Source organism: Chenopodium album, chromosome 15, assembly GCF_948465745.1.
Source record: "Chenopodium album chromosome 15, dcCheAlbu1.1, whole genome shotgun sequence".
Classification (NCBI taxonomy): Eukaryota; Viridiplantae; Streptophyta; class Magnoliopsida; order Caryophyllales; family Amaranthaceae; genus Chenopodium; species Chenopodium album.
In genome coordinates this window covers 41,004,290-41,028,745 of record NC_137848.1, presented here as the reverse complement: position 1 = coordinate 41,028,745, position 24,456 = coordinate 41,004,290, and the positions used below count along the sequence as shown (strand labels likewise).

The 24,456-nt window shown below is 33.8% G+C and overlaps 1 pseudogene; it reads left to right on the top strand.

Annotated features, from left to right (window-relative positions):
- Nucleotides 1-21,070: 21,070 nt before the first annotated feature.
- Nucleotides 21,071-23,752, top strand: LOC145581171 (gibberellin 3-beta-dioxygenase 1-like; annotated as a pseudogene).
- Nucleotides 23,753-24,456: the final 704 nt, after the last annotated feature.

Genomic DNA, 24,456 nt, shown 5'->3' with positions numbered 1-24,456 from the left:
TTTGAGTAGCCTTGCGTAATCACGCGGCGGTAATACGCCTAAGTCTATCTCTACGGTATAATTATACATATTATATTGGTATTTCTGTAGAGGGAGATTTGGGGGTGTTACAGTTTCAGCATGTAGTTATAGTATCACCTTTATATAATTATTGTATTTTAGAATCCCCTTGGTGTATTCTCTTTCTCTCTTTTGTCACGTTCTTTTTCTCATCTCCTCTCTCTTTCTCTTCCCTAGTCTTCTCTTTCTTTTTCCTCTCTTTCCTCTATCTCCCTCGACCTCATTCTCTAGCCCTCTTCTCTTTCTCTTTTACTGTCATTTACGGTCAGCAGTGGTGGGATAATTTCATACCTTCATTCATGGTGTTGCGGTTTTTTGGTTAGTTTTCATGGTCAAATTGGACCATACATAAGAAGAAGAAACAATCCAAAAGTACGTTGACTTTGGTTTAATATTTTATAGATTTTATTTAGGATTTTTTTGAAAATAACACCACATATTTTGAAAAAAATGGATTATAACACCACCTGTTTTAAAATTTTTATTACAACACCACATAAAAAAAATAAAATTATGAAATCACCACCAGATAACGGTTTCTGTGACGGAAATTGTGTGTAGGTCCCACAGTTTAGCTTACCCTCCAATTTTTTCACTTCTTGAATTCAATTCTCCCTCTCCCTCATTCATTACTCAACTACTCTGACATTTAATTCTCTATAATAAAGATTCAACCACCAAAATTGCGATTCTGAATCAAACCCCAGGTAATTTATGTGGTTGGGAGAGTGAATTGCAGGGAGAGGTGTCAGTGTTTGAGCAAAACAACTCAGCCATCTTCGTCAGCCATCTTCATCATACATAAAGCTTGTACTTTTCTAGGTTACTGATAGCGATAGGAAGAAAAATATGAAAGAGGTACCATATGAACCTTGTATTTTACTTTTAGATTACTTTTGGTGTCAATTTTGCAATTTTGATGTTCATATTAGGGTTAATTTGATGAAAAATGTCGCTGACTATAAAATAGTCAAACTTTTGTTTGAATTACTGTTATTTACGGGTAATTAGGGTTTAATTAGGTTAATTGGCGTAGTTAGTGTAGGAGTTTATAGGTACTATAAAGCGGAAAAACATGAATCTTCATAAAGCACCTAATCCTAAGATCGCATACATAACATACAAGACACATAATCATACCTTTGAAGCGTGAATTCCACGTAGCAATTTGACAGGAAAATTAGGGAGAGAATAGAGCCCCAAGCGTTGCTCCTCTACTTAGTCCACGGGATTCGAGCGAGCCATCCACCAATACTAGATTGGTTGAGTGAAAAAGGAAAACCGCAATCACCGCCTTTAATGGAATGAACCGACCACCACGAACCACAACCACGACGAACCACTGCAACCGGCACCGAGGAGGAGAAAGAGTTCCGTGAGAGAGAGAGAGATTTTGAGAGGGATTGGGCTCGTGTTTGCTAATAAGGGTTTAATTAAACTGGTCACTGAATTGCTCTAATGAAAACCCTAGGCACTTAGTCTATTTATAATCCTATTATAATTAGACTAAGTTACGAAGCCCAAAACCCTCCTTATTCCTTCATATGGCCGGCCATACTAGGGGATGAGGCCCATCATGGGCCTCGTCCTCTCGTGCTCGATCTAGGCCCTTTGTGTGAACTTATAGGATCCGTCCAATTAGGCTTTAGCCTATTTTACTAGCCCAAAGATCGTTAGTACCTCTAGCTATGATATAAAGACGACCCAAATGTACGAACTTAATTATCCCCATAATTTGATCCATTTATATATCTAGTAATTGCACATGACGAAGACATAAATCCTTCAATCTCCCACTTGTCTGAGACAGGTGTGCAATATTCAAGTACCTTAAGTCAATATGTGTTGATTTGATAATATGATTGCATCCTATGTCGAGATCATATTAATCTACAAATCATTTCTTGAAATCTAAGTTCGAATTACAAAACCAAATGATTACTGAGTAATGCATTTGAACGCGGCCACGTATTTTCTGAATTCTCCCTCTTCAAGCGGCCATGACACATTCCCTAATTTAATAGGTAGACTCAATTCAATCTTGTAGCAACAAAGCTCCCACTCAACTTCTGAAGTAACCAGGAAACATCCTTTATAATCTCCAGTTACGGGTAGATGTTTGAATGTACCACAGTTAAATCAATCATTGAATAGAATCAATATTCCACTCATGTCAAAGGAATCCACTAATATATTTGGAAGCTCTATACTTGAACTTCAAAGTAGGTCAGTAGTTCAATCATGCATTATTCATGCATATCCAAGTGATTAACAGAGTATCACTATGCCCCTATAGCCCATGAAACTGCGATATCCAATCAATCTTACATGCTAGTCCGTTTATTGAAATCATTTATGTCCACCTTAATGATTTCGAACTAGGAACTTAAATAATATATGAATTTTTTTCACCTGTGGGGTTTCATTCACCAGGTCATCAACATGATGAGCCCATCAATTCATAATTATTTTGGACATTTTATTTAATTTTTGAAACCATAATTAAATAAGAGAAATAAAAATTTCTGTTTTAAACATAATTCTACAAATATATGCATTCCTTATGTAATATGTTTTCTCAAAACATATACAACTTGAATAATATGATCTGCTACAATCCAAGACTTTAATAAGACTCTCGTGCTTTAGTCTGTGGAAGGGGTTTAATAAATGATATTCTCATTCATAAAAACTCTGCAAATCACGATATCCCGCTTGTCATTGATCTCGTATATGAGGTGATATCTCATATCTATTTGTTTGGATTTGTGATGTGACCCTGGCTCCTTTGTTTTTGACAAAGGTGTCCTTTTAGTCACAAGACAATTTGATCCAAACTTCCTCCTTAACTACTCTTACTGTAGCTAAAACACATATTCTGACATTGAGTATGCGACAACATTCTGCTTTGAACTCTTTAAGCTCACTGTACTTCTCCATTCAGACACAAAATGTATCTAGATCAACATCTAAAGTCTTCTTGCCTGTTTGGAAAACTTGCATCCGTATAACCTTTTGACAACTTGTTCACTTTTTCCACCATAAACTAGAAACATTCCTTTAGTGCTTCTCAAGTACTCAAGGATTTGTTCTTGGTACCTTTCAGTATGCTTATCCTGAACTTTCTTGAAACCTGCTACACATGCACAAGTCATATGCAACATCTTCTTTGTACATATCATGGCACATATAATGGACCCTTTTGTAGAAGGATAAGGCACACTATCCATACAACTTAACTCTACTAGCTTTTAAAGGCATTATTGAGCGTAATACCATGAAACATGGGAAGATATCCTCTTTTAGAGTCTTGCTCCATGAACTTGTCAAGAACCTTATCAACATAATTCTCTTGATTTAGTCCAATCATTCTTCAAGATTCATTTCGTGGATCTTGATTCCCAATATGCACTCAACATATCCTAAGTCTTTCATATACAAACAACTCTTTAACCACTACTTGATTGATTCAAGAATTGATATGTCATTTCTCATATGAACATTATGTCATCTACATACAAGACTAAGAAGACCAATTGCTCCCACTAAACTTCTTGTCTCTACAAGATTCCTTTTCGTTCTTTGAGGAAATCAAACTGTTTGATTGCCTAATCGAAACGAATGTTTCAACTCCCTTATGCTCACTTCAATCCAATAAATGAATTTTTGAAGTTTGCAAAACTTTCTATGATTTTTGAAGTTTGCAAAACTTTCTATGAAATTTTAGATTTCAAAACCCTTAGGTTGTATCATATACATATCCTCCATCAAGAACATTTCAAGAAGGTGATTTTAATATCCAATGCTAAACTTCGTAATCGAAAATCAGCAATCACAAGAAGAATTCGAATAAGCTTACATAGCTAATAGGTTTGACCCCATTTGTAAGACTATCATGGACTAACACATCTTTATAGACATGGAGTCCATTCTAGATTTCATGGTCTTAAGCCACTTTCTGAGTTTGTGCTTACCCAAAGCTTGCTTGTAGGGTATGGGTCCTAACCATTCCAGTAGGAAATTTTAGAATCCACCTTTTCTTAGAATTTCAATAAACTGTTTGTTTTGATCCTAAGTAACCTACAATAGGTATAAGCAATAATAGAATTATATTCTTCAAATCTTTGAAGCCTTTCATTCAAGTGGGACTATTGAAGCCTCGATAGTTGATTTAGCTTGCTTCGACACATGATTTATCAAATTAGCTGATTTCATACGCCCTCGTCTCTGATGTAGTGTTATCCACATCCATTTGTTGCTCATCTCGAATTTCATCGAGAACTAACTTTACTCCCCTTGGCTTTATAGGAAGAGATTTCTTTCTATAAAGAAACTATCGCGAGCAACAAACACTTTGTTATCTACGCGATTGTAGGAATAATACCTCTTAGTTTCCATGGGAAAAACCCACAAAGAACTATTTACTTGATTTAGGATGCATTATGTCATCTTTGTAAATATTTTTCATTGATTTCATAACCCTTAATCTTGTTTAGAAAAGACAACTTTTGGAACATTTCCAATTCATAACTCTTATGACGTCTTCTCAATTGCTTTGGTTGAGTTTTTGTTTAGTATATTCGCAATTGTTGTTCTAATATATATCCTCAAAACGATATTTGTAAATCATAAAAGTCAATCTAGGATCGAACCATGGCAAGCAAAGTTTGATTCCTTTTCAACATACATTTTAATTATAGTGTTTATGGATTGTGAATTAATTCAACAATTCCCTTTAGATGATCATTAATTTTGAGTTAAATAATTTTCACAACAATCATATTGTGGTGTTAATTTATTTATCTCAAACTGATTTTACATTTCATTTTGGAACTTTGTACTTTTCAATGATTCTAAGCTTTACTTCATTAATTAATTATCAATATAGTTACTTAAATTGTTAGTAAAAGCAATGAAATAGTTAAATCTCTTACTAATTCTTGAACTTATTGGTCCACAAACATCATATGTATGAGTTCCAAAAAGGTCATTAGCTTCTTCAGCCTTTCAACTAAAAGGCGACTTGGTCATCTTACCTTATCAAGCATGACTTCTAGTTCTCAAGTAATTCTCAATCAAATAAGAACAAGAGTCCATCCATTTGTGATCTTTGGATGTGCAAATGGTTTATGTGACCTAGCCTTACTTTATTATAAGTAAGTTTATTTTAAATCATCTAACTTGCTTTTGTGATCTACTTATATTAATGTCATAAAACAAAATTAACTCATATCTAGCAAAAATGAAAACAATTTATTACCTTGGTCATGGATCAACACTTGTCCATGCTAAGTAAACCAAATCAGTATTCAAACAAGAAACCGAAATATTGTCTCATCAAAATTGGAAATATGTCTAAATCATCATAAAAATTCTGAAATAAAACTATGAAGCTTTCTCTGGCCAGTCGAACACGTCTAGTGCACCTTCAAGCTTTATTTCCTTGCTAGCCTCACTTCCTTGAAGCTTCTGCACAACATTAATAATGTTAAGCACTGCAACTTGGTATCACATACCTAAGTGAAAGTTAAAATGTTTATAACATAATACCTGAGGTGGATGCTCCATTTTTCTTGAGGAACTCAAGATATTTATGGCAATTGTGCTTCCAATGCCCCTTCTTCTTGCAGTAAAAGCATTCACTTTCATCGGCAGCCTTGGCTTTTGGAGTTTCTTTAGGCTGTTCAGGAGCCTTGGCAACTTTCTTGCCCTTGCCCTTGCCGTTAGCCTTTTGCCCCTTCTTCTTGAACCCCTTTCCCTTTTGAACCATGAGAACCTCTTTCTTTGGTTCCTTAGGGATTTGCTTCTCAGCACTAACCAACATAGCATGCAACTCATTCATTGTCTTTGTAGCATCAGACATGTTAAAGTTCATGATAAATTGGTTGAAAGTTTCTAGAAGTGAGTGGAGAATGATGTTTGTTTCCATCTCATAACTGTATGGGTGCCCCATTTTTTCCATATTTTGAATAAGGCCGATCATTTTGAAAACATGATCATGAACTGTGGTACCCTTCTCCATCTTACAATCCAAAATCTCTCTATGGAGTTCGTACTTCTCAACTCTAGCTTGTTTCTTAAACAAAGCTTTTAGTTCTTGCATGATAGTATATGCATCCTGGTCCTCAAAACGCTTTTGAATACTAGGCTCTATATTAGCAATAATTAAGCAAGTGATAGGCACAGCCCTATCTAGTGCTTCCTTGCGCTTGCAGACCTCTGCTGCAGTAGCATCCTCACCCAAAGGTCCAGGCAATGGAGTGTCTATACATCCTTTCCACCTTTAGATTTTAAAACAAGTCTTAGCATCCTTTCCTAAGTGGAAAATTTTTCTCCTGTCAACCTATTCTTCTCAAGGAATGGTCATAGATCGTAAATGTTGTTGTCATTGTTACGGCTACACATCTATGTCAAAATAAGGCAAAGTTTAACAATTATGTTTAATTAAAATTAAAGAACCGTAAACGAACTAAATTGGTAACTTTAAAAGCACTTTATTCAATATTAAATGATCCCAATTGAATTTTAAGTGATTCCAAGACCCTTTATTTATGCAATAATTGACCGGACTTTGGCCCTACCATCAACCATTACATTTTCAAGGTGAGTAAACTCTTTAATGATTACAACTCTTGTAACTCTTGGTTGAATAATTAACAATCACATGTTTAATTATTATCCTTTGCTTCAAGGTTCTAAACGCTTTGGTAACCTTGTTGAGCATTACCAATTAAAATTGTAAAACTTGATTTACCCCAACTCTCTCAAGATATAAAATGACACCCAGCTTTGGCATAACCTATCATAAATATCAAAGGTTTATTGGGTTTTTAATTGGAAAAGCAATCTCAATATTACTAGGACCTAGATTTATTATGTTGTGATTATTTAGTGAATTCTAGCGCATCATCAATCAACATAAATAAAATCTAACATGCATAATCTACTAATGCAATAAATAAAGAATGATATAATATGGCCCCTTAATCCTAAGAAAACTAAAAATGAAATGCTCCCACTTGAACTATCATGGATCTCCATCCACCTTGCTTCTTTGGGCCTTCACTTCATGGGTTTCTTTGGACTAACTTATTTAAATAACTAATCTATTTACTTTAAATAAAAGTTATAAAAATACTTAACAGTACGCAGACCGTATTTAGAATACAAAAATACATCACGATGCACAGATTGTATTTAGAATCTATGAGCTATACTAGTCTATATATAGCAACATAATATCATATATTATATAAAATGTCATATAATAAATCACTCAACATACTTGTCTAAACTACAACATCGAATGTTCATAATTAAGACAACGCATTTCCTAAAATATCTCATATTTTAAATCATAATTAGATAATATCATTTATTATTCATGACCAATTATAAAATATCATATATTTTAATTTAGGCATGAGATAAAATCAAATCATATTTTTATCTAGAAAGATAAATCATATTTAATCTTCCATAATTATCCTAACAACTTTAGGAGATTCGTTCTATCCTAATTACTAGCCAATCAAATAATTTTAGAATCAATTATATCCTAATCTAATTATGGGATAATCATATTATTTAAATCAATTATTATCCTTTTGGAATATGCTCAGAATATCCTAACAAATATTATCCAATATTAAACACTTTAATTATGGATAATCATCAAATTTAACAAATTAAATATGGATAATATCAAATATAATAACTTTTGAAATATTTGATTTTATCTCGAATAAAAGATGTTATTTGAAATCAAACAATTTTATCCCAAAATAATTTGTAATTATCTTGAAATATTTTTAAAACAATTTTTTTTTTAAATCGTGCCAAACCGTCGGCCACCGTGGTGGGCTAGCCGAAGCTAGCCACGGTGGCTGGTTGCTTTACGCAGCCACTGTCATAAGGTAGCAGCGTGGCAGCAGCTTGTGTTGCGCTGCAGGCCACCGTGCACGGCCAGCCAAGGCTAGCTACGGTGGCTGGCCGCCTTAAGGCAGCCACAAAAGCAACAACACAGCCGTGGCAGAAGCTGTGTAACACTTTCACGCTGCTGCCCAGGCCATCCAACCTCCTGCCCTCCCTTCTTCCCTCTGGACTGACCACCTGGTCGGCAGCCGCCGTGGCTACGTCACCCAGCCGCGGCTGCCATACTAAATTAATTTTTTTTTTGGATTTTAATTTAATTAAAATAACATTCATCTAAATTAAATTAAATTAGTCCAAAAATTAAAATTAAATCCCCATTCAATTTTAAAATTAGGGTTCATCATAAAACTAATCCCAATTTAATTCTAACTTTTAAAATTAAATCGATGATCATACACAAAATATTTTTATGCATAAATCAATCCAATTAAAATTATGAAACATATTTAAAATGAAATCAACCAAAACAAGCATCAAAAATCAGAATTTTAAGGCTTATATGGTTCAAAAAATTAGGGTTAAGGTCGAAATTTTCGAATACTCTAGGGAAAATTTTCGATCCTTTACATGGCTATTTGAGCATTATTAAATTATATTTAATTAATTCCAAAAGTTTAATCACATTAAAAATAATAATTGAACCATAATTAAATTAATTTCTCCCTCTTAATTGATTATAAAATTAAGAACATGGACTTCAAATAATCGTATATTTATCATCAAGTGTGTTAATGCAAGAGGCTAATTGATACCACTGTAGGAGTTTATAGGTACTATAAAGCGGAAAAACATGAATTGTATTCATAAAGCACCTAATCCCAAGATCGCATGCATAACACACAAGACACATAATCATACCTTTGAAGCGTGAATTCCACGTAGCAATTCAACAGGCAAATTAGGGAGAGAATAGAGCCCCAAGCGTTGCTCCTCTACTTAGTCCACGGGATTCGAACGAGCCGTCCACCAATAATAGATTGGTCGAGTAAAAGAGGAAAATCGCGGTCACCACCTTTAATGGAATGAACCTACCACCACGAACCACCACAACCGGCGCCGAGGAGGAGAGAGAGCGCCGTGAGAGAGGGGGAATTTGAGAGGGGTTGAGCTCGTGTTTGCTAATTAGGGTTTGATCAAAATTATCACTGAATTGCTCTAATGAAAACCCTAGGCACTTAGTCAATTTATAATCCTATTATAATTAGACTAAGTCATGAAGCCCAAAACCCTCCTTCTTCTTCCATATGGTCGGCCATACTAGGGGATGAGGCCCATCATGGGCCTCGTCTTCTCGTGCTCGATTTAGGCCCTTTGTGTGACCTTATAAGATCCGTGCAATTGGGGTTTGGCCTATTTTACTAGCCCAAAGATATAATGACGACCCAAATGTACGAACTTAATTATCTCCATAATTTGATCCATTTATATATCTATTAATTTCACATGACGAAGACATAAATCCTTTAGTTAGTGCTTTATTTGTGTGATTTGTTTAATTGAAATCATGAGTTTGTTGCATATTTAACTATAGTTTTGTGGGAAATTGATGTAAATCTAAATTGTTAATTATGTTGGGATTAGTGCTTGCATTGTGATTGTGTAATTGGGATATAATATGTTTCCTTATCTTCCTTTTTGAAGTTGTATTGACCATGATTGCATAATTTTATTGTCTAGATAATGGCCACAACAAATGGTGTAGTTGATATTGTTTTTCGAGTGGGGGGTGCTTTTGTCCCCAAGAGAGTGAACAAAAATAAGAGTTTAATTGTCTATTGTGGTGGGTTGTGTTATTGGAAGAGGGGTGTGAAAGTTAATAATGTTGATGTGGCTTATGTAAGGGAAGCTGCAATATATGGTTTTGTGAACTTTAATGTCAATGTGCCTACCCTTTACAGCTATTGGTATAAGGAAAAAGGGAAAACCTTTAACACTGGGAAAAGGGAAATAGTCAATGAAGATGAAATTAGGGGGCTGTTAGAAACAGTTAATGGGAAAGGGTATGTTGAAGATTTTGTGTCTTCAAATGAAACAATGAGGCCCATTATTTGTGAGGCCTAACACACTCCACAGAGTTTAGCAAAGGGGAAGAGTGCAGGTAAGAGTGTACATCTTAGGAGAAGCCCTAGACTACATAACACTTAACTACAGGACAGTGAAAGGGAACATTCCTCACCCAAACCTAGATCTACATTGCCTTCCTCAAAGAACAAGGGAAAAAGGAAACTAGATAGTTGCAAAGGGTTGTCTGAAGCTTGTAGCAGTGGGAAGGATAAGGCTAGGGGGAAAGGGAAGCTAGTTGCAAAGGGGTTGGTGTTTGATAGTGATAGTGATGATGATAGATTTGGGAGTAATGATTTTTCAAGTGATGATTGTAGTGATGTTGACATAAACTGGGAACCAACTGAAGAGGAGTATGATGATGGTGATGAGCAGTGGTTTATATAAGATTCAGGGGTGATTTTTTAGGAGGTTGACAACAAACTTACTAAGGGTTTATAGAAAGAAGGTGAGGCTGTGCAGGTTAAGGAAAAGACTTGTAAACTTAGTGAGAACTTGGATGTTTTTGAGGTTCAGATTCAGGAAGATGATGAAGGAGATTCTGATGAGCTAAGAAGCTTAGATTGTTCATTTGATGAAGAAGACAACATTCCTTGGTTTAATGAAAAGGTTGACTTTACCAAGGTTGTAAATCTAGTTCCAAAAATGAAGTTTAAGAATGCTGCTGTGTTGAGGAAAGCTTTAAGGTTGCATGCCATTGAAAATAGGTATGATTACTACTTCTTACATAATGACAGCACTAGGATCACTATTCAATGTAGGAATAGATGTGGTTGTCAGTTTAGTACAAAAACAAGCAGGATGCCCCTTTGTATATGTGTTGGTGGAGTGAAGTGCAATTTCAAGGTGTATGCTAGGAAGCTAGTTAGACGAGATAATTGGCAAATCAGAAGTCTGAGATTAAAGCATAAATGTATGAGGAGAAAGGACAATTGTAAGGTGTCTGTAGAGTTCATTGCAGATAGGTATCTTGAGGATTTTAGGAGCAATCCTGGTTGGAAGGTTAAGCAAATAAGGGACAGGGTTCTAAATGATTTTGGAATTCAGGTCACTTATTTCAGAGCATGGATGGCAAAGTGTAGAGCTAAGCTCATAATATATGGTTCAGCAAGTGAACAATATGCTAGGGTCTGGGATTATGCTAGGGCTGTTATTAAGCATAATCCTGGGTCAGGTTGTAATGTAGTTGCTGATTGTCTTGGTAATTCCACAACCACCATTATTTCTGAGGATGTTTGTGTTCCTTAGGCCATAGAAAGATGGGTTTTTAAATGGTTGTAGGCCTATAATTGGGGTAGATGGATGCCATCTCAAGGGTGCATACCCAGGGCAAATACTGGTGGCTGTTTCTAAGGATGGGAACAATGCCATTTATCCTTTAGCTTGGGCAACAGTGAAAATAGAGAACAGAGAAACATGGCAATGGTTCTTAGAGTCATTGATGGAGCTAATAGGAAGTGTTGATGGAGCTGGATTCACCTTCATGTCAGATAGACAGAAGGTATGTGTATACTTGATTTGCTTTTTTTTTTTTTTTTTTTGAATTGATTTACTTGATTTCTTTTAAATGGAGTTGATAATTAACTTGTTTGCTTTTTTTTTTTTCTCTTTCACAGGGATTGGTAGAAGCTTTGAATGCAGTGGTCCCTACAGCTGAGATAAGATTCTATATCTGGGCTAATTTCAAGCTCAGATTCACTAGTTCTGTGTACAAGGAGTTATTTTGGAGTGCTGCTAGATCAACCACCTATATAAGTAACTCTACACTGTCCTTGTAATTAGTTTGGAAGTTTATTTATGTGTTTCTGTATTACAGTATGGTAATTAGTATAGTTTTTGTGTTATGATTAGTTTGGGTATGAGGTTGCAATGGAGTCAATAAAGGCACTAAATGAAGAAGCCTATGAATACTTGGACAACATTCCCACACAACAATAGTGTAGGCATGCATTCACACACCACTACAGGTCAAACATGTTACTGAACAACATGTGTGAGACCTTTAATGCAATTATTAAGGATGCTAGAGACAAACCAATCCTCACCCAAATGGAATGGATGAGGAGGTACATGTGAGAAGGAATAATGAGTAATGGGAAGATTCTAAGATCATTACAAGCAACTTGACCCCATATGTGAGGAAAATATTTCAGAGAATGGAGTTTGTTCCTAGAAATTGTGTTGTTTAAGCTTCCAGGGGAGATACTTATGAAGTTAAGCTGAATGATGACCAAGTGGTAGTGCAATTGGGTGAAGGAACTTGTACTTGTTACCACTGGAAACTTACTGGCTATCCATGTGTCCATGCTTATGCATGTGTAATGGACTAAAGAGATGATATTGAGCATTTTGTGCAACCATACTTCAGCATGAGCACCTACAGGAGAGCTTATGAACCCCCAATTTAGCCAATGCCAGGTCCTAAACATTGGGACAGGTTGAGTGTCAGAGAACCACTTCCACCAACTATCAAGATACAACCAGGAAGACCTAAATTAAAGAAAAGGAAGTTGGAGCAGGATAAGGGATCATCAAAAGGGGGCCAATAGCAGAAGAACAAGCATAGGAAGAATCAATGCAAACATTGTGGTGGGTATGGGCACTATGCAAAAACTTGCAAAGTCCCAGTTGTGCCTGAACCATCTGAACAAAAAACAGCAGGCAGGCCTCCCTTAAACTCACCTTGGGTAGTGGATCAAAGGAAGAAGAAAGAGGAGCAAGGAAGGTAAAGACTATACTTAGCATATGTTGTCTATTTTTTGTTTATGTCTAATGGCCAGCTATGTTACATTTTTTGTTCCTTCATAGAGTGCCATTGGAGCTAGGCCAAACAGCATTTGCAACAGGTCTTTTCCACAAGAGAGGCCAAGATTTGAACCTTGGAGCAAAAGAAATGCTCCACTGTCACAGTAAGAATCCCAGGATGTAGCCCAAACAAGGACTCCTTAAGGATGCAGGCATAAAAGCAACCACCAGCCAAGTTGGAGTACAAACCAGGAGGGGAAAGCTTCAAACTTTTAACAAACCTAATCTTACTCAATGATTAATATGTAAACACCTCATTTTGTATGACTGCAGAAAATAATTTAGGTGCTTCATTGTTAGTTAGTTTAAGTCAGTAAGTTGTGGTGTTAGTTTTTGAACGGATAACTTGATCTAAGTCTTTTGTATGCCTTTTTTGTTACCAAACTATGTGCAAACTGTGGCTTAATGATCAGGATAACAAAATTGCAAAAGAAAATATTTTGGCTGATTAATTTAAGTTGTTTATGTTATTTGTAAAATTGCTCATTCATTTCAGGCCAACACTTGACAATACATTAAAAGCAAATGTGGATGTGATTCAACCAACTTTAGTTAAAATACATAACAACCAGTGCTCCCATGTTCATTATTACTTACTTAAGACATGAGTAACCTACTGATACTACACCTACTTAAGCATAAAAGAAACGACCAAAGTTGCAACAGTAATACAAATAATAACAACAACCCATAGTCTAAACTGTTGATCCATGCATCCCCTGCCCTCAACATCTCTGCTCATTCTCTTTCTGACAGCGTTCAGAGCCTTGCATATTAACTTCAGATTGTCAACCTCATTCAGTAAGCACCTCATTTGGCCACTTAGATCTTCCACTTCCCTTTTGTAGTCACTAACTTCTCCCTTTAACAGCTTTTTATCAAGCAACAAATTGTTAATAACCTTTGTTTTCCATGTTGTCCCATCAGGTTGATCACCCCATTCAAAGGCTTTACACCCCTACTCTCAGTCACTGGATCATAAAACTTGCAAACACTGAATTTTCTCCCAGGATTCTCCCTTGTCCAGCTTGTCAGCTTCGGAAATGGAACACCACATTGACACTTCTTCTCTTTCAAAGGAGATGAGCTCAAGAAAGACATGACTTGCATCAAATTAGATTCCATTATAAACTTCAACTCTAATTCTAATCCAATTGTCTGAACAAAATATGGAATTATAGATAATAGGACAAACCCACATAGAGTCCCCGAAATCAAAAACCCCCAATTCAGATATAGGACGAAGCCTAATTTTAAAATTGGGCTGATATTGGTGAAATTCAAACAAGTATAACTCGAATTACACATCCATTGCATTCTGAATCAAGTACAACATCGAATAAATTGCAAATAGCCTTTCAGATTTCCATTAATCAAAATCAAAGTTCTAGTCATATTCAAAATCAATGTACATACGCTATTTCAGCTCTCCCAGCCAAGAAATCTTCAATGGATGTTGATTCGTAGTACTAAGATTAGTTTTGGTTAATTAATTTCTGCAATTCAAAAGATTCTAGGGTTTAATTGTGTTCCCAATTGCAAAATATGAACGTTAATGTAGATAATCGAACATATTTATAAAGGTTTACAAAATGTAACCGTTACAGAGGGCCCCATTAATAGTTCCACTAACGGAATAACGACATAGGTGGTGATTTCATAATTTTATTTTTTTTATGTGGTGTTATAATAACAATTTGAAAAAAGGTGGTGTTATAATCCATTTTTTAAAAAATATGTGGTGATATTTTCAAAAAAATCCTTATATTTATTTGTTTTGTGGATTTATTTTGGTTGATTTGTTGAATTTTGTGGGTTAATTTTGTTTACTAATCATTTCTTTTTGTGGGTTGATTTCTTTATTTTTTTGTTGATTTTTTAGGGTTGATTTAGTTTATTTATGGTTTCTTTTTGTGGGTTAATTTCGTTTATTTTTGTGCGTTGATTTTGTTTATTTATCGTTTTTTTTTTTGGTTTCTACTTTGTTGATTTGGATTTTTGTGAATTTTTATGGGTTTTTATGGCAGTGGTGGTTGGTGGGTGTTATGGGCAGCAGGTTGCTTGGTAGGGGGCAATTGGGGATGAAATGGGGCGTGGGGGGTAGTGGAAGTTAAATTGGGGGGTTTACATTTTTTTAAATTTTCTTTTTAAAATTTACATCATATCATATATATTGAGAAACTGAAATTACCGATGGCTAAAATAATCGATGGCTTTAAGCTATCGCTATTTAAAAAAAAATAACAGTCCCGGGCCATCGGTAAAACCAACCAAATTCACTATAGGAATCAGGTCGATTTCCGATGGAAAGGTTCCGACTGACACGTTATTTCGTCGAAAAAATCGAAAATTCCAACGGATATTTACGACGAATTTAAAAAATCCGTCGGAAATTTCCGGAATAGAATTTCGTCAGAATTAATGTACTTTTTGACGGATTTTTTTATTTGGAAACTACCTTTTCCTGCTGAATTTTCATCGAAATATAATTAAAAAAAGCTTTTAAAGAAAACCCTAGAACTCATGTGCCCCATCTCTTTTCCGACTCTTTTATTTCTCTTTCACCCTTCTCTTTCTCTTTCCCTTTCTCTTTCTCTCTGTCATTCTCCTTCTCTCTCCTTATTTATTTAAAAAAAAGTGTTTTCGACGGAAATTCTGTCAGCAAAAGGGCGTTTTTCCGACAAACACTTTTCCGAGGACATTTTCTGACGGAAAACAGGATTTATTCTTCTAGTGAGTGTTACTATCATTACAAAACAGAGGGAGCATGATGTACGCAATATGTCATATAAAGAATAAAAAATTATTCTAGACCAATTGACTTCATAAGTATCAAGAAAACTAACAACATAATTTTGTTAAAGGTTTTATTATTTAATAAAAAAGGAAGCGAACAAGTTCTTACTCTCAATTTTTTAAAGTCGTTTTTATCAGTGCATCACTTTTATTTTATGCTTTTAAATTTTTTAATTATAACTTTCTCCACACATGTAATCTCAAACCTACTTTTACTTTATTATGTCAATTCTCTCACCTCTATTACTTTGATTTATAAGAAAATAGAAATTTCTTAACTTAATATACGTTAGCAGTTTCTCAAGGAGATGCATACACTATTCCTTTATTGAAAAGATGGGCCTATTTCATTCAATTTATGACTTTAATGGGAGACGGTAACTTAGAAACGATAATATACATGAATAAATGACACTAATAAAACCTTAATAAAAATCAATGGAGAAGAACTCACAAGCAATTGGCAAACACCTGCTACCTTTGAGATTAACCATGCTCTTAATTTAAATTCAAAATTTTCCTTAGGATTTTTCGTTACTCTAAAAGCGTTCGGATAGCTATAAATTAAATTACTAAAACATATATATATATATATATATATATATATATATATATATATATATATATATATATATATATATATATATATATATATATATATATATATATATATATAAAGAAAGAAAAGAAAAGAAAAGAAAAAAAGGTAGCCTAAATGGCACGATATTCATATCTTATGCATAAATGACTCTATAAAGTAGCTAAAAGACCTAATTAGCTTTTGAAGTAGCATAGACATGCCTAAAAATTCTATATAAATATTATTATTCACCTAATAATGTTAAATGCATAACCACTAACGTTAATCAATAATCAATAATATAATACAAAAAGTGAATCTGATATGACACTTGTCATGTTTTGATTAAAAATTTTTCCGCCACTTTTACTTTTCCCTTTTTATTTATTTTTTATTTTATTACAAATTTTCATGAATATTAATTTATATATCCTATAATATTTAACTTTCAATTTAGCAACTATATACGAATGTTATATTCTATATGCATTCAATGAAAATAATTTAACATATCTTTCATACGTTATATAATAGTTATTTTTCTATGATAAACAATTATGTACTTGATAAACACTACTACGAAAATGGTCAAAGAGACCCAAACTAAGAGACCATTTTATTCAATAGCCGATCTCTTTGATTCAGGAGACCCAATTTTACAAACAACGGGTCTCTTTGGTATTAGCTTTGGGAGTTGAAAATTAATTAAGACCCTTCATTGAAGATAACAGGTCTCTCTTGTTTTTTTTTTTTTAAAAATGTAGTAAAAAAGAGACCTGTTTTATTAAATAACCGGTCTTTGGATCTAAAACTTAAGACCGCCTATTAAGTTAGGCAGTCTCTTGGCTTTTTTTTTTTCCTTTTCCTTCTACATACATTGTTTCTCGTTAATCCCCCTTTACCCCATATGACCTCTTATGTCTTTAATTCTCTCTCCTCCTTAAAACCCTAGCTTCCAGCTTCTAGCCTCCAGCCTTCTTTTTCTTATATCCCCCTTCCCTTGATTTTTCTTTCTCTATTTTGATGCAAGTCATGTAACCACCTCTTACCTTCATCCATTCTCTCTCCTTATTGCAGCCCAACCACCGCCAACAACTCCACCGCATCCCTCCCTCATCACCGCCTCGCGGCGGCAGCTAACGTCTGCAATAAGCTCATCATTCCCTTGCTCCGAGTACATTGGGTTGTGTAATTTTTTTTGACAGAATGTGTAATTTGTAGTTTGTACCATATACCAAGTATTTGTATAAAACATTAAATGCAATTATAATTTAAAATTTAAATATTAAATTAAATAATCTATTTTTTTTTAATTTTAAAATGACACCAAGAGACCCGTTAAGTTTCATAAGCAGTCTCTCTTTTTTCAAAAAAGAGACTTGCCTAACTTCAATAGGCAGTCTCTCTTTTTTCAAAAAAGAGACTGCCTAACTTCAATAGGCGGTCTCAGTTTTCTAAAAAACGAGACCGCTTTTCTACAATAAGCAGTCTCCCTTTTCCTATTCTAGAGACCACTTTTCTTCAAAAGGCAGTCTCACTATTTTATTCTAGAAACCGCTCTAATAAAGCAGTCTCTTTGCCAAAGAGACCGCTTAGCTAGAGACCGCCTCTAAGGTAGTCTCTTTGGCTTATTTGAACGGGTCTCTTTGGTCTATTTTGTAGTAGTGAAATCACATTTATATATGATTTATAGGCACGTTTATGCTAGTTTTATAGTTGCTTTTTAGGTCTTTTAGTCACTTTTACTTACAAACATATAAGTTGTCCATTTTATGCTCTATTACGCTTTGTTTGTGTTTTTTTTTTAATGTTTCAAGTAGTTTTCATAACTATTTGGACGCTTTCGGAGTAGTTTTGCAAGAATTGTACAATGAAAGGAAGAAACGTCGATGAATCGAGAAAAATATATGTTTGTGGAAGCTTAGGTTGAGATTTATAAGCATATGGAATGAAAATAGCTTCAACAAGAGTCGCTATTCATCTTTCGGAAATGAATTTGAGTTTAAAACGGAGAAAAACAATGGTTTACAAAGTATCAAAAATGACATTTTCTCACTCTTTTGATCATAACTTGAGTTCTACAAATCGGATTGAAGCGATTCAAATTGCGTTAGAAACTAGACTTGAATAGTTTTATAAAGATAGGTCACACGCCCCGGTTTTCTTTCTAGAACCCAAGATATAGCCCCTGAAAGACGACTCTGTGAACCAGCTACGACCAGCGCCCGCAGCTCGGCACATCTAAGACACGAGCAGCTTCTATTTGGCCTGCTGGATACCCAGAGGCTGTTGTTTCCGCACCCAGAATCAGCAAGCCTTGTCTTTGGGCCTCATCTCCCCAAAACCATCACAAGCTTCGTCGACTACGATTTTAAATGTCGTTTTAGTCGACCAATCATATCACGACTTATGTAATTGCTATTTTTCTAATTTTATTTTATTTTATTCATTTTTAGATTAGTTTTAGGATAATGTAAATACTCAAGAGATATTATGTTTCCCTTATGCTTTTTATTATTTTTATATGTTCGTTTTCTTTTCTCTCTAGTCATAGTTTCTCTTGGGCAATTCCATGGATTCTTCCGTGGATTGCTCTTGGGTTTGTTACATTAATCCATTAAGGTATTTTAGTTCTCTCTTTTAATTATGTTTTCTTTATTATATTTAGTTTTAATTATTTATTGGGAAATTATCAATGATACACTCCAGGTTTCGACTTTTATCAGTGATACACCTCATTAAACTTTCACTATCAGCGGTACACCTAAACTTTTCCCAAATTAACTACAGTAACCTAAACATTAATTATGATTATTTGACATCAATTTTGGTCTGACTTGGCTTGACTAAAATCGCCCCCCCCACTCATTAACACTACCTCGAATCCTAACCAACAATAGTAAATACAAAACTTTTAATCGTTCATCTTCTTCATTCTCTCTCCTGTTCTTCTTCTTCTTCTCTAAAACCCTAATTGACGCTCGAGTGAAGCAAAATCCTTGGAGATTTAGCGATAATTTTTTGATTTTAAAAGGTAAGTGCTTATTTCTCTTTGGAATTTTGAATTTTTTTTTTGTTTAAATTGTTAGGTTTAAGTTAATGTATGTTTGTGTAATTTGTTGGATTATGAGTACAATTTGTAATTGTTGTTGGATTTTGCTCTGAATTATGCTCGATTTCCATATGATCATGTTTGCGTGCTAAATTTTGTATTTTGTTAATAAGGCTTTCTATGATTGGCTGTAGATTTAGAAAACCTAATGTCTACAAATCTTGGAGGTTGGCAGTTGCAATTCATGACTTTAAACCAATCACCTCTTCCATTCTATTGCTTGAAGATGAAACCCTACCAGAAGCCATTGATTTTTCAGAAAAAAAAAATGAAAGCAAAAGGAAGAGAGTATCAATGGAAAGGGGGAATACAAATTGATAATGAAAGTTTAATGAGGTGTATCATTGATAAAAGTCGAAACGTGGAGTGTATCATTGATAATTTCCCTTATTTATTTCATGCTTGAGTAGTTTTATTTCTAGGGTTTGGGAATCCATGTTTATTAATGAATCTTGATTGATGTTTTTGATATTTTTAATTTTGATTTCTGTAATTGATAGTGTTTTATTCTAATGTTGGAATCTGATCAATTGTTTGATTAATTATTGTTAATAAGAGTTTGAATCGAAAGATCTTACTTTTAGAGGCTTACCTACAATTAGCAATTTTGATTATGTCAGCGACCGAACTACATATGTTGAATTAAGAGTGTAAGACCCAACCGTAGGCTTAGGAATTGCTCTAGATGATTGATTGATTGAATTGTTATTGATATTTGATAGGTTTAGAAATATAAACATGGTGAACCATAACCCTAGGTCTTTTTATTTATTGTTTTATTCCTATTTTGATTTAGACTACTTTTCTATCCCAACTCGTGACACAGTTTAGTTTCTCCATACCTTAAAAGCTATATTAAATAGCCATAATCTCTTTGTGGATTCGACCCTACTTACCCTACTACATTCTTAGTTGGTTTTGTTAGAAATTTATTTTTGAAAGGTGCACGACAATTTATCAGTTTTACGTGTAAGTAAATATATTAGAACAATGTACTATCCAATACTTCGTATCATTCTATATCGTATTCTTTTCTTTGAAATTTTTTCTTTTTGCTCCAACCAGGATTGACACCTTAGTTTTTTATTATATAAATGTAAAAAAATTATACCGATCAAAGTATGCTATAAAACATTGTGCCGCTCAAAACATCCAGCAAAGTAGGGACAAAGGGGGTGTATAAGTACATTACACAAGATATAGCTAACACAACATTTCATTCTTATACCAAACTAGGATTGACACTTAAGTTTTTATTGTATATTTGTAAAAAACATTATGCCTGTCAAAATATGCTATAAAACATTGTGCTGCTCATATCATGATACTTTCCCATTATTTACTAGATATATGACACGTACCATTAATCTCGCTTTGATCTTGATCTCATATCATGATACTTTCCCATTATTTACTAGATATATGATACGTTCCATTAATCTCGCTCCGATCTTGATCTCATATCATGATACTTTCCTATTATTTACTAGATATATGACACGTACCATTAATCTCACTCAATACTTTGATGTATTATTCAGCCCCTATAAATGCATGTCTTCAAAGGCTCATTTTGTTCAAAAGATAAAGAAGACATTATATGTCTTTTAAAGCTTCCATTGACATTTGTTTCGTCTGTTAATTAAGCCTTAAATCTTTCTCTCCACAAAATAAAAATAAAACCCAAAATTTCAAGAAACTATCTTTCTTCTTTTAGCAAAATGTCTTTTCCTTCAAACACCGACAAGCATCTTCCTATGCAATAAAACCATGTTGTTCTAACAGACTTTAGCTTAATCAAAAGTGTTCCTGAATCGCATACATGGGCAGAATGTTATGAAGATTCAAAAATCAACCCTAATGCCAATGAGAAGTTGTGGTCTTCAATCTCTATTCCAATAATTGATCTTGAAGATCCTAATTCTTTAGGCCTCATTTATGATGCGAGTGAGACTTAGGGGATATTCCAAGTCACAAACCACGGGAGTTCAAAGGAATTGCTCGATCAAGCCGAGTTTCAATCCAAAAATTTATTCAATCTTCCATTTGAGCAAAAGATGAAGGTTTTACAAGCCCCAAGTGAAGATACCGGCTATAGCTATCCTAGACTCGCTCCATTCTTTAGCAAGCTACTATGGACTGAAGGGTTCATTATCATGGGTAACTCTTATCAACATCATGCTAAGAAACTTTGGCCTAATGATTTCCAAGGTTTTTGGTAAGCCTATTTAACAATTTTCATCACAACTATAATTTTACTGCACCATTGCTGTTAAACTTTTTGCTTATTTATAATGAAAGCCATATGACGACTTCATTATACAAAATTAAATAATTGAATTAATTATTAAATATCATCGTGATTTTTAAAGTTAAAAATAAAAGACTACCAATCACATCATTGGGATTAAAATAAAAGATTGTTGTATAAGTTTCAGTGGGTTCAAGTGATTTTTTTTTTACCAAATTATGAATAACTATCAATATTTTTAGTGGAAATATCCAAAAATTTAATATTTAATTAGGGTCAATTGACTCGGCAGTTTCAAAAATAAGAGTTTGGACTAAGAGCATGCATAATGGTGTGAAAAAAAAAAAATTCCTCACCACTCTCTGTCTATATTTTCCTCTCCTTCGCATTAGCTTTTTTTGTGAGAGTTTTTTTTTTATCCCATCAATGAATAAATCAAAAATTTTCTCACACATCTCTCTCTTAGTTTTCTCAATAATGAAATATGTATTTAGAGCATTAAAGATTAAAAAAAAAAAGACAAATAAGGTGAAAATTGAAAATGTCACACTCTTTTGCTGTGGAGCTTATGTGAACATTTGTGTGAACTTTCTCATGCTGAGAAGTTATTCTCAAAAGTTTATGAGGATTTTGGTGACATTCACCATTGGAAACTATTTATCAGTTAATAACAATCAATATTTTTAGTGGAAATATCCAAAAATTTAATATTCTATTAAGGTCAATTGACTCGACAGTTACAAAAATAAGAATTTGATCTAAGAGCATGCACAATATTGTGGAACAAAAAATTCCTCACTACTCTCTTTCTATATTCCCTTCTCCTTCACATCAGCTTTTTTGTGAACGGATTTTTTTTATCCCATCAAGGAATAACTCAAAAATATTATCACACTTCTCTCTATTAATTTTCCGAATAATAATAAAATATATATTTTGAGCATTAAAAACTAAAAAAATACAAATAAGGTGAAAATTGAACATGTCACACTTTTTTGCTATGGGGCCCGTATGAACATTTGTGTGAACTTCCTCACGCTGAGAAGTTATTCTCAAAAGTTTGTGACGATTTTTGTGATGTTTCACCATTGAGAACCATTTCAGTTAAAAAAAAGTTCATGTGAAGATTTTCTTCACCATTGGAGCAGCTTTAAGACAAGTTTTAAGGGGTTTTGGACTGAATTAGTTCAGATCAAAATGAAAACCGAAAATCATTAAAAATTCTTTACACGGAGGCTAGACCGGTCACCTTCAATTTGATCCAATCCAAACTGATTTTTGAACACCCCTAAAAATTGCATATAGATATTTTTTAAGTTTGAAAATTATAAAAACATACAATTTATTTTTTACTTATGTTCACACTACTTTCACCATCTGATCTTAATATTACGCACATTCACATTGGATACTCTTTTTTCAACCCTAAATGTGTTAATTTTAGATGTATTTGGGAATCAAAGACGGATTCAGGTATATATGATTTTTGATAGTAAATTGTTTTATTACAATCAGTTTATAATATTATAGCTTACATATCCTTGTGTGGTTGTTCTTATATATTTTTTTTTGGGTTAATGTAGTGAAGTGATATCTGAGTACCAGACAACGATGAAGGACCTCTGTGACAAACTCAAGAGTCTCTTTTTCAAATCAATTAACATGCCCGAACCCATAGAAGCCACATGAAAAAAAGAACGTTATTATGCATTACATCTAAACTCATATCCACCGTGCCCCAACCCGACCCTAACAATGGGCATACCCCCGCACACCGATACTCTCTTCTTTACAATACTACACCAAAGTGGCAATGTAAGTGGCCTCCAAGTACACAAAGATGGACACGGGTGGGTCTCGGTTGACCCGCATCCAGGTGCCTTGGTGGTGATTGTGGGAGATCTTTTACACATACTTTCAAATGCAAGATTCCCTAATGCACTTCATAGAGCAGTTGTCAACAACGAACAAAAACAAAGACTATCCTTTGCATACTTCTACGGTCTTCCTTTAGACTTTCAACGCTCTCCTTTATTTAGACTATCCAAATTGTGAAGGTCCTCATTTTAAGTCTTTGAAGGTGAAGGAATATGCAAGCCTTAAGGTTAAGTACTTTAATTCGCCACTCTCCTGTATTAAGAAAAGTGGCTAATTAATTAGGATGGTTTATGTCAAAAATATGTAACTGGTTGATTATAATAATTTGCAATGTTGGTTGAGTCATGATGATAATAAAGATATTTTAGTCTTCATAGTTGTACAAGTGTACAACCCTTAAATTTTACTTATATACCTCCTTCATTTAATTTTAGTTGCAACATTTTGTGTTTTACGACGTTTGCCGAAGCAAAATTTTAATCCTTCGTATCTCTAATTATATATATGTATTAAAAAATATTTTAAAAAATTATGAAAGTATTAATCGAGACGATCATATAACTACATTATGCCCATCATATAAATAAATAAATGTGTTGCAATGAAAAGTGAACGAAGATATTAATAAAGATAATCAAAATTGTCAATTTCTATCTAACTTTATTTACAAATTTGTTAGTTTCATATACTATTTTTGTCGTTTCAAAAAGATCTACCCATATTGAATATTCCATTTTTATTTTCTATTATATATATTAAATTCTGATTGGTTAAATTAATTGATTGTGGATTAACGACATGGTTCTAAGTATGGAAATCCCACCAATGAATAATGCAATTATAGGTGATGCTTTCCAAAAAAAATAAAAAAATTTAAATAAGGCAAAATTAATTATGAACTGCTTTAGTACTTTAATTTCAGGAGGGAGTAGGGGTACACATGGTGTACCAAACAATATTGTACACAAGCCTCCCATT